This window comes from Eubalaena glacialis, chromosome 9 (assembly GCF_028564815.1).
Source record: "Eubalaena glacialis isolate mEubGla1 chromosome 9, mEubGla1.1.hap2.+ XY, whole genome shotgun sequence".
Lineage (NCBI taxonomy): Eukaryota > Metazoa > Chordata > Mammalia > Artiodactyla > Balaenidae > Eubalaena > Eubalaena glacialis.
In genome coordinates this window covers 33207558-33218455 of record NC_083724.1, presented here as the reverse complement: position 1 = coordinate 33218455, position 10898 = coordinate 33207558, and the positions used below count along the sequence as shown (strand labels likewise).

Genomic DNA, 10898 nt, shown 5'->3' with positions numbered 1-10898 from the left:
GCAGAGGACCTCCCAATAAGAAAAGGTTTGAGGAAAGGCCCTAGAAGGAACCTTTGGAGCATAATAAGTAAACCTCTATGACTAGAACATAGGAAACAAACAGAGAGGATAAGGTCACTGTGGCAATAAAACTGGGAATTGCAGAGAACCCAGATCATCAAATCTATTCTCAAGAAATTTTCAATTAAAGAAACTTACTGCTGTACTATAAAACTCTTAGAAGAAAACATAGGCAGAACACTCTATGACATAAATCACAGCAAGATCCTTTTTGACCCACCTCCTAGAGAAATGGAAATAAAAACAAAAATAAACAAATGGGACCTAATGAAACTGTAAAGCTTTTGCACAGCAAAGGAAACCATAAACAAGACAAAAAGACAACCCTCAGAATGGGAGAAAATATTTGCAAATGAAGCAACTGACAAAGGATTAATCTCCAAAATATACAAACAGCTCGTGCAGCTCAATATCAAAAAAAACAAACAACCCAATCCAAAAATGGGTGGAAGACCTAAATAGAAGCTTCTCCAAAGAAGATATACAGATCGCCAACAAACACATGAAAGGATGCTCAACATCACTAATCATTAGAAAAATGCAAATCAAGACCACAACGAGGTATCACCTCACACTGGTCAGAATGGCCATCATCAAAAAATCTACAAACAATAAATGCTGGAGAGGGTGTGGAGAAAAGAACCCTCTTGCACTGTTGGTGGGAATGTAAATTAATACAGCCACTATGGAGAACAGTATGGAGGTCCCTTAAAAAACTAAAAATAGAACTACCACATGACCCAGCAATCCCACTACCGGGCATATACCCTGAAAAAACCATAATTCAAAAAGAGACATGTACTACAATGATCATCACAGCACTATTTACAATAGCCAGGACACGGAAGTAACCTAAGTATCCACTGACAGATGAGTGGATAAAGAAGATGTGGTACATATATACAATGGAATATTACTCAGCCATAAAAAGAAACAAAATTGAGTTATTTGTAGCGAGGTGGATGGACCTAGAGTCTGTCATACAGAGTGAAGTAAGTCAGAAAGAGAAAAACAAATACCATATGCTAACACATATATATATGGAATCTAAAAAAAAAAAAAAAAGGTTCTGATGAACCTAGGGGCAGGATAGGAATAGACGCAGACGTAGAGAATGGACTTGAGGACACAGGGAGGGGGAAGGGTAAGCTGGGACGAAGTGAGAGAGTAGCATGGACATATATATACACTACCAAATGTAATATAGATAGCTAGTGGGAAGCAGCCACATAGCACAGGGAGATCAGCTCAGTGCTCTGTGACCACCTAGAGGGGTGGGATAGGGAGGGTGAGAGGGAGGGGATATGGGGATATATGTATACATATAGCTGATTCACCTTGTTATACAGCAGAAACTAACACAACATTGTAAAGCAGTTATACTCCAATAAAGATGTTGTTAAAAAAAAAAAATCTTACTGCTGCAAGTAATGTCATCCACTCCCAGTTCTTCTATTTGCATTTCTTCTCATTCATTCATAACCAACCCATGATGACCACATCAAAAATACAGGGATGTGTACAAGGAGGGATTGTAGCAAAAGGATAGAAATGGGGAAAGGAAAATAGTATGAAAAGTAGGAGGAAACAGCACTAAAATTAAAATACCAAGCTGATAGGAGTGTCTCACCTGTATCAGATCAGGGACTATGTCATCAGCAGTTTGATTACTCTTACATTTATTTAACTTTATGTCATTTTTTTACTACATAAATTTCTATAACAGGCCCACACTAACTTATGATGCAGAGACAGTGATCCCTGAAGGCAACCAGTATCATTTTAGAAAGGAAACCTTTTGACCCATGTACTCTGCACTCCACCCAATAAGCCACTGACATTGCTAAAGAGTCAGTGGATCTGATACAGTACTAAATACAGGCTGCATCATGCAACAAAATTCACAACCACTGTACTCATTGTATTCCCTGCTTTAAGCACCAACTCAGTATTTAATGCACACCTGTTAACGGGAAAGACACTGTTGTTGGCACTGACAGGGATACCTGGATTAATCTGGTATGATCCAGACCCTTAAAGAATGCACAGAGGGCTTCCCTGGTGGCGCAGTGGTTGAGAATCTGCCTGCCAATGCAGGGGACACGGGTTCGAGCCCTGGTCTGGGAATATCCCACATGCCGCGGAGCAACCGGGCCCGTGAGCCACAATTACTGAGCCTGCGCGTCTGGAGCCTGTGCTCCGCAACAAGAAAGGCCGCGATAATGAGAGGCCCACGCACCGCGATGAAGAGCGGCCCCCACTTGCCGCAACTAGAGAAAGCCCTCGCACAGAAACGAAGACCCAACACAGCCATAAATAAATAAATAAATAAATAAAAATTGAAAAAAAAAAAAGAATGCACAGAATAGGTGAGCCAAATGTGTACATGATAATGCAATTCAGAGTGTCATAAATTTATGAAAAATGTAGCATGAAAGCAAAAAAGAAGCATTCATTAATCTTAACAGGAAAAATGGAGGAAGATTTCATGGCAGGGTTAACTGGGACTCTTATGAAAAGTTTTCATTGTATTTCTTTTTTTATTTTCATAATTTTTTTAAATTACAAAGGTGATATATGTTCATTATTAAAAAATCAAAAAATACAGATAAGCAAAAACCACAAATAAACCACTGTATTTTAGTATATGCCATTTAAAATTTTTATTTATTTATAAAAATAAGAACATATTTTACATTCTTTTCAGTAAGCAGCTTTCTTCAGGCAACAATATATTACAACCATCTTTCCATGTTATTTACTATACTTCTGCAACTGACTTTTATATTTAAAAGGTGCATATCACAAAAACAGTACACAGTAAAAGCATGTCTCCCTCCCACCCCACCCCCATTATCTTATAGTTTTAAACAGAAGCAACCATTGTTACCAGTTTCTTGTGATGGTTCCACAAGTAGTCTATGAATATATGAGCATATGTGTATATATTTCTCTTTTTAAATAAATGGCAGCAATGCACTCAGCTTTGTACCTTGCTTTTCTCCCCCAGGCAGTACACTTATCATTGCCTTGTTCCTCCTAATGGCTGCAAAGTGTTCCATTATACAGATATATAATAACTTATTCATCTAGTACCCTTTGATGGACATTCAGAATATTTCCAACCTCTTGCTATTACAGTATTGCTAGACATATCCTTAAAATGTAAACATGCACACATTTGTGAATATATCTGCAGAAAAATTGCTAGAAGTGGAGTTTTAAGGTCAAAGGATATGTATATTTTTAATTTCATAGATATTACCATAGTGTCCTCCATTCAGATGGTCCTAATTGCTACTCCTGCCAGCTACAAATGAGAATGCCTACCTATTCCCTACCTGTGGCTGCCCAGCGAGATACTATTTTCCATTCCCCTCCCTGACCACACACAGACAGGTGAGGTCACTTGTCTGGTAAATGGAATAAGGAATGTGAACAGAAATGTGTGTCATATCCAGGCCACAGAAACTGAGAAGAGAATATGCATTTTCCACCCTTTCTTTGCTTTTCTACCAGCTGGAAACAGAAGATTTCAAGGCCTTAGGGAAAGAGAGAGCCACATGATGCAAGGAACCCAAGTTCCTGAATCACCATATAGAGAAAAACTGTCTATCAACCAGAAACATCCACATTGGACTACTACATGAGGGAGAAATAAATTTCTATTGTATTAAGCTGCTAAAATGTTGGTGTTTATTATAATATCTTGCTTTATGCTAACTAATATACCAAGATACCCCTTTTTATATAAAACACCAGATCCACAGTCCAGAGGAATACACTTGGGAAATGCTGCTTAAGTATTTCAATGTTAAGTATGAAAATGGCTATTAAGAAAGTATCCTTCATTTCCTGGATTACCAAGAGCTGTTTTTTGTTTCTTTTTTTTTTAAATCAAGAATGGGTATTGATTATCAAATACCTTTACAATGTCTATGGAAATGACCCTAAGATTTTTTCCTTTTACCTATTAAAGTGAGATATTGCATTAATATTTCCTAATGTTGAAATAGCCTCACACTTCTAAAATAAATTGGGTTTACTTGGTTATGGTATTTTTATAGATATTGAATGCAAAAAATAACCAGAACAAAATAATATACTGGGAAATTCTTTAAACATGATTTATAAATTTTAAATTTCAATTAAGGAAGTAAAAGTAGAAGAGACCTTTCTGAAGAACAAATTTGCTATCTGGAAAAGCAAGTGAATGAGTTAACACACTATCCAAGGCAAAAATAAAAAGAAATGGAATTCCTGAATGAAAAAAAAATAAAGAAAAAGAAACAGAAGGCAGGCCTAGAAGGCCTAAGCGGAAATAAAAGAAGTTCCAGAGGGAGAGCAAAGACCATACTGGAGAAAGCAATAATCAAAACACAGTACAACAGAATTAAAAAAAAACACATACAATACAAGAAAACTACCCTCAGGAGGAGACTAGAGTTGTCAGAACAAAAGCATTCACTGAGTGCCAGGCAGGATAATTGAAAAAAGGCGTACATTTAGATATATCCTCATGAAATTTCTGAAGTTTAAGAATAAAGAAAAAATATAAGCTTTCAGAAAGAAAGAACAGGTTACTTACAAACGAATGAGCACGAGGCTGGCAATGGGCACGGATTAGAACGTAGGCTCTGAAGTAAGACTACCTGGGTTCAAATCTTGGTGTAAACTTGGTCAAGTACTTAACTTCTTTGCGCTTCTGTAAAACAGGGATGATGATAGTACTTAGCTTCTAAGGTTGGTTGGAAGCAGTATTTGAGATAACACATAGAAGGTCTGGCACATCATTTGAGTCACCCAATTCCTATCTGTTAACACTGAAAGCTATATCAGAGAGTCAAAACTCTGCACACTTTTGAGAGGACAAAAGCCTGCCCCCTCCCCAGAGCTTAATGTGTGGCACTAATGCCCTGAAGAGCTGGCTGGACTAGCTCACCAGAATGCCTCTAGTGGTACCTGAGTTCCATGCTAGTGAGAAGTGAAATGATGGGCGGAAGGAATCTCACTGATTATTGTTTAATGTGAACAAGGCAATGACAACAGGTTTTTGGCCTAGAGCGAAGATTATCAGAGAAGAAAAAGTTGTAGGCTCTGTCAAAAGTAAATGGACTCACAGTGGAATCTCTTGAAGTCAGTGAGGACTCTCCTACAGTCTTACTGTTATTCAGGACTCTCCAAAAAGTGATACAGTATGGGACTTGTGGCTGCCTGATTTGGGTGTCATAAAAAGTTATTTCATTCATTCAGCAAATTCTTTGAGCACACCTATGTGTCAGGAACTACACTGGGGATCTAACTGTGAACAAGACACACCAAGCCCCTTCCCTTAAAGAGTTTACATATATGGGGACTTCCCTGGTGGCACAGTAGTTAAGAATCCACCTGCCAACGCAGGGGACACGGGTTCGATCCCTGGTCTGGGAAGATCCCACATGCCGCGGGGCAACTAAGCCCGTGTGCCACAACTACTAAGCCTAAGCTCTAGAGCCTGCGAGCCACAACTACTGAGCCCATGCACCACAACTACTGAAGCCCACACACCTAGAGCCTTTGCTCCACAACAAGAGAAACCACCACAATGAGAAGCCTGCACACCACAACAAAGAGCAGACCCCGCTCGTTGCAACTAGAGAAAGCCCACGCGGAGCAACAAAGACCCAACGGGCCAAAAAACATTTTTTTAATTAAAAAAAAAGAAGAAATAGAAAATATGAACAGACCAATCACAAGTAATGAAATTGAAACTGTGATTAAAACTCTTCCAACAAACAAAAGTCCAGGACCAGATGGCTTCACAGGTGAATTCTATCAAACATTTAGAGAACAGCTAACACCCATCTTTCTCAAACTCTTCCAAAAAATTGCAGAGGAAGGAATACTCCCGAACTCATTCTATGAGGCCACCATCACCCTGATACCAAAACCAGAGATACTACAAAAAAAGAAAATTACAGACCAATATCACTGATAAATATAGATGCAAAAATCCTCAACAAAATACTAGCAAACAGAATCCAACAACACAGTAAAAGGATCATACACCATGATCAAGTGGGATTTATCCCATGGATGCAAGGATTCTTCAATATACGCAAATCAATCAATGTGATACACCATATTAACAAATTGAAGAATAAAAACCATATGATCATCTCAATAGATGCAGAAAAAGCTTTGGACAAAATTCAACACCGATTTATGATAAAAACTCTCCAGAAAGTGGGCATAGAGGGAGTCTACCTCAACATAATAAAGGCCATATATGACAAATCCACAGCAAACATCATTCTCAATGGTGAAAAACTGAAAGTATTTCCTCAAATAACAGGAAAAAGACAAGGATGTCCACTCTCACCACTATTATTCAACATAGTTTTGCAAGTCCTAGCCATGGCAATCAGAGAAGAAAAAGAAATAAAAGGAATACAAATTGGAAAAGAAGTAAAACTGTCACCGTTTGCAGATGACATGATACCACGCATAGAGAATCCTAAAGATGCCACCAGAAAACTACTAGAGCTAATCACTGAATGTGGTAAAGTTGCAGGATACAAAATTAATGCACAGAAATCTCTTGCATTCCTATACACTAACAATGAAAGATCAGAAAGAGAAATTAAGGAAACAATTCCACTCACCATTGCAACAAAAAGAATAAAATGCCTAGGAATAAACCTACCTAAGGAGGTAAAAGACCTGTACTCAGAAAATTATAAGACACTGATGAAAGAAATCAAAGATGACACAAACAGATGGAGAGATATACCATGTTATTGGATTAGAAGAATCAATATTGTGAAAATGACTATACTACCGAAGTAATCTACCGATTCAATGCAATCCCTATCAAATTACCAGTGGCATTTTTTACAGAACTAGAACAAAAAATCTTAAAATTTGTATGGAGACACAAAGGACCCTGAATAGCCAAAGCAGTCTTGAGAGAAAAAAAAGGAGCTGGAGGAATCAGACTCCCTGACTTCAGACTATACTACAAAGCTACAGTAATCAAGACAATATGGTACTGGCACAAAAACAGAAATACTGATCAATGGAACAGGATAGAAAGCCCAGAGATAAACCCACACACCTATGGTCAACTAATCTATGACAAAGGAGGCAAGGATATACAATGGAGAAAGGACAGTCTCTTCAATAAGTGATGCTGGGAAAATTGGACAGCTACATGTAAAAGAATGAAATTAGAACACTCCCTAACACCATACACAAAAATAAACTCAAAATGGAGTAAAGACCTAAATGTAAGACTGGACACTATAAAACTCTTACAGGAAAACATAGGGAGAACTCTCTTTGACATAAATCACAGCAAAATCTTTTTTGACCCACCTCCTAGAGTAATGGAAATAAAAACAAAAATAAACAAATGGGACCTAATGAAACTTCAAAGCTTTTGCGCAGCAAAGGAAGCTATAAACAAAACGAAAAGACAACCCTCAGAATGGGAGAAAATATTTGCAAATGAATCATCGGACAAAGGATTAATCTCCAAAATATATAAACAGCTCATGCAGCTCAATATTAAAAAAACAAACAACCCAATCAAAAAATGGGCAGAAGACCTAAATAGACATTTCTCCAAAGAAGACATACAGATGGCCAAGAAGCACATGAAAAGCTGCTCAACATCACTAATCATTAGAGAAATGCAAATCAAAAGTACAATGAGGTATCGCCTCACACCAGTTAGAATGGGCATCATAAGAAAATCTACAAACAACAAATGCTGGAGAGGGTGTGGAGAAAAGGGAACCCTCTTGCACTGTTGGTGGGAATGTAAATCAATACAGCCACTATGGAGAACAGTATGGAGGTTCCTTAAAAAACTAAAAATAGAATTACCATATGACCCAGCAATCCCACTACTGGGCATATACCAAGAGAAAACCATAATTCAAAAAGACACATGCACCCCAATGTTCATTGCAGCACTATTTACAATAGCCAGGTCATGGAAGCAACCTAAATGCCCATCGACAGAGGAATGGATGAAGAAGATGTGGTACCTATATATGATGGAATATTACCCAGCCATAAAAAGGAATGAAATTGTGTCATTTGCAGAGACATGGATGGACCTAGAGACTGTCATACAGAGTGAAGTAAGTCAGAAAGAGAAAAGCAAATATCGTATATTAACGCATATATGTGGTATCTAGAAAAATGGTACAGATGAACCAGTTTGCAGGGCAGAAATAGAGACACAGATGTAGAGAACAAACGTATGGACACCAAGGGGGGAAAGTGGCAGTGGGGGGATGAATTGGAAGATTGGGATTCACGTATACACACTAATATGTATAAAATAGGTAACTAATAAGAACCTGCTGCATAAAAAATTTTTTTTTAATTAAAAAAAAAAGATATGAAAAAAACCCCCCACAATATTGTGGAGAAGGCAGCAGTGGCAGCAGCGACGGCAGCTCTGGAGATGCAGTCCCGGTCCTGGCTTCAACCCCAGCCCCATCATGGTGGCACTCGCTGAGCTCCTGGCCGCCCTCCTGGCCACAGCCTCGGGCTACTTTGTCATCATCGACGCACATGCCGAGTAGTGCTTCTTCGAGCGGGTCACCTTGGGCACCAAGATGGGCCTCATCTTCGAGGTGGCTGAGGGCAGCTTCCTGGACATCGACATGGAGATTACAGGGCCTAATAATAAACGAATTTATAAAGGAGACTGGGAGTCCAGTGGGAAATACACATTTGCTGCTCACATGGATGGAACATATAAGTTTTGTTTTAGCAGTAGAATGTCCAACATGACTCCAAAGATAGTGATGTTCACCGTTGATATTGGGGAGGCCCCAAAAGGACAAGACATGGAAACAGAAGCTCACCAGAACAAGCTAGAAGAAATGATTAATGAGCTCACAGTGGCAATGACAGCTGTAAAGCATGAACAGGAATACATGGAAGTTCGGGAGTGAATACACAGAGCAGTCAATGACAGCACAAACAGCAGAGTGGTCCTTTGGTCCTTCTTTGAAGCTCTTGTTCTAGTTGCCATGACATTGGGACGGATCTACTACCTGAAGAGATTTTTTGTAGTCCGGAGGGTTGTTTAAAAAGCCTTTTCCTGATGGTCCCAAACTCATAATTCACTGTTTATCAAACATCTTGGGCATAATAATGTCATTAGTTTCTATGTTTTTATTTTCTGAACTGTACATTCACAGCTTATGTTTCTTTGTAATTAATAGATATTGGGGGGGAAACACTTTTTCAGGAAAATTATAGTGAAAATTTGACATTTGATTGGCATAATTTCGTATTTGAATTCTTCCTCCATTATACAGGTCCTTCCAGAACTCAGACGCTGTAAGTTGAATATAGGTGTATAGTCCTTATTATATCTTCTTTCCTTTTGCTTTCATAATAAAATGCAGTTTGTTCAGGATAGTACTTTACTGATAGCACTTTACTAAAATGACTGCGTTCTTGGGATCCCTAATCCTGCAGTTCAAGTCATTTAAGATTCATTTTGTTGAGTCCTTATGAGAAACAACAATCTGAATCTTGGCATTTTCTGTCCAGCCAAAAATGGCAGAGCCCTGTGACTTAGAGGATGCTACCAGGTGGTATTTTCATACTTTGTCTACCTTGTTTTTGCTTTAAAGATAAGTCTTAAACCAACAACCTTTCCCCCCGCTAAAGTTTTACTCTGAACCTTAGAACTCAGTCACCTCCAGTTAAAATTGTTGACACAAGCAGCTAATAACCATTTTTTGGTTTCTGCCTAACCGTGTAAGAAGTCCCTGTTAAAGCCAATTCTCTAGGTGTTTCAGCGAACGGTAGCTCTTTTTCTTTCTGTGCTGGCACATCCACTTCTCTACTCTTGGCACGTAGGAGGTATGCATTCAGTACTAGGAAAAATCTGGATTTCTGATGCCAAAGGGTTAAAGCCTCCTGGATTTCTTTGCAGTGATATACAGCCACTATTTCATTTTTGATCAGTGGCATTTTGGTCACTGTTTAATTAGGGTACTGAACATCACTGTCAGTACTAGGGTTTTTGTTTTTGTTTTTCTTGGGTCTTTCTTTTCTTTTGAATTTTGTTTTGTATAAAACGAAATGACTTTCTCTGATGATGGGTTTAAAATTAAAGGAGCATCTAGTTTTGGTGTGGGGATGATCCAGAATTATGTTGTGACTGATGTATATTAGTTACTTGTGCTTTTTTTTTTTTGGATCTTTGCAAGGGGAAAACTACAAGTAATGAGCTTTATATAATTAATTTAAATTTGTTACAGGTTTTCATGTTCAGGATAAACAATTTTCAACCTTGGGTGAAAATACTTGCAACAGTTTCAGGTGACTGTGTTTTACCTTAGGACAACTGTTGCATTCCAATTTGTGTGCACATGTGTGTGAAAACATTTCAAAATTGAGTTAAAATATGTAAATTTAAAATTGGTTGTGTATCTAATCTGCCCCAGGTTCAGTAAATAAACAATTCTTTTAAAAAAAAAGAGTTTACATATAAGGATCTTGATTTATATGACCCAAATGAGAATGCCCACGTAATGTAAGAAACCTATCCTACTGATTTAAGCCATTACCAAAACATACACACACACCTTTTAGTCCAATTACACAAGAAACAATAAAAGCCAACTTTTAATATTGTTAATCATGAATAGTCAGATGTTACTTTAACTTAATTTAGTCCCTTTTTTTATAGTTCTGCAAATGCAAAGCTAGCATAGCGATTTGGTGGAACTCTTGTGTTAATTAGTTCAATTCTAGTTACTAAGCACTTAGCACCAACCAGAAATATTTTAAATGTTCCTCTTTGTATACTAGCTAAAAAT

The 10898-nt window shown here is 38.0% G+C and overlaps 1 pseudogene; it reads left to right on the top strand.

The window, feature by feature from the left end:
• Positions 1-8555: 8555 nt before the first annotated feature.
• LOC133098324 (transmembrane emp24 domain-containing protein 2-like) lies at positions 8556-9167 on the top strand (annotated as a pseudogene).
• Positions 9168-10898: the final 1731 nt, after the last annotated feature.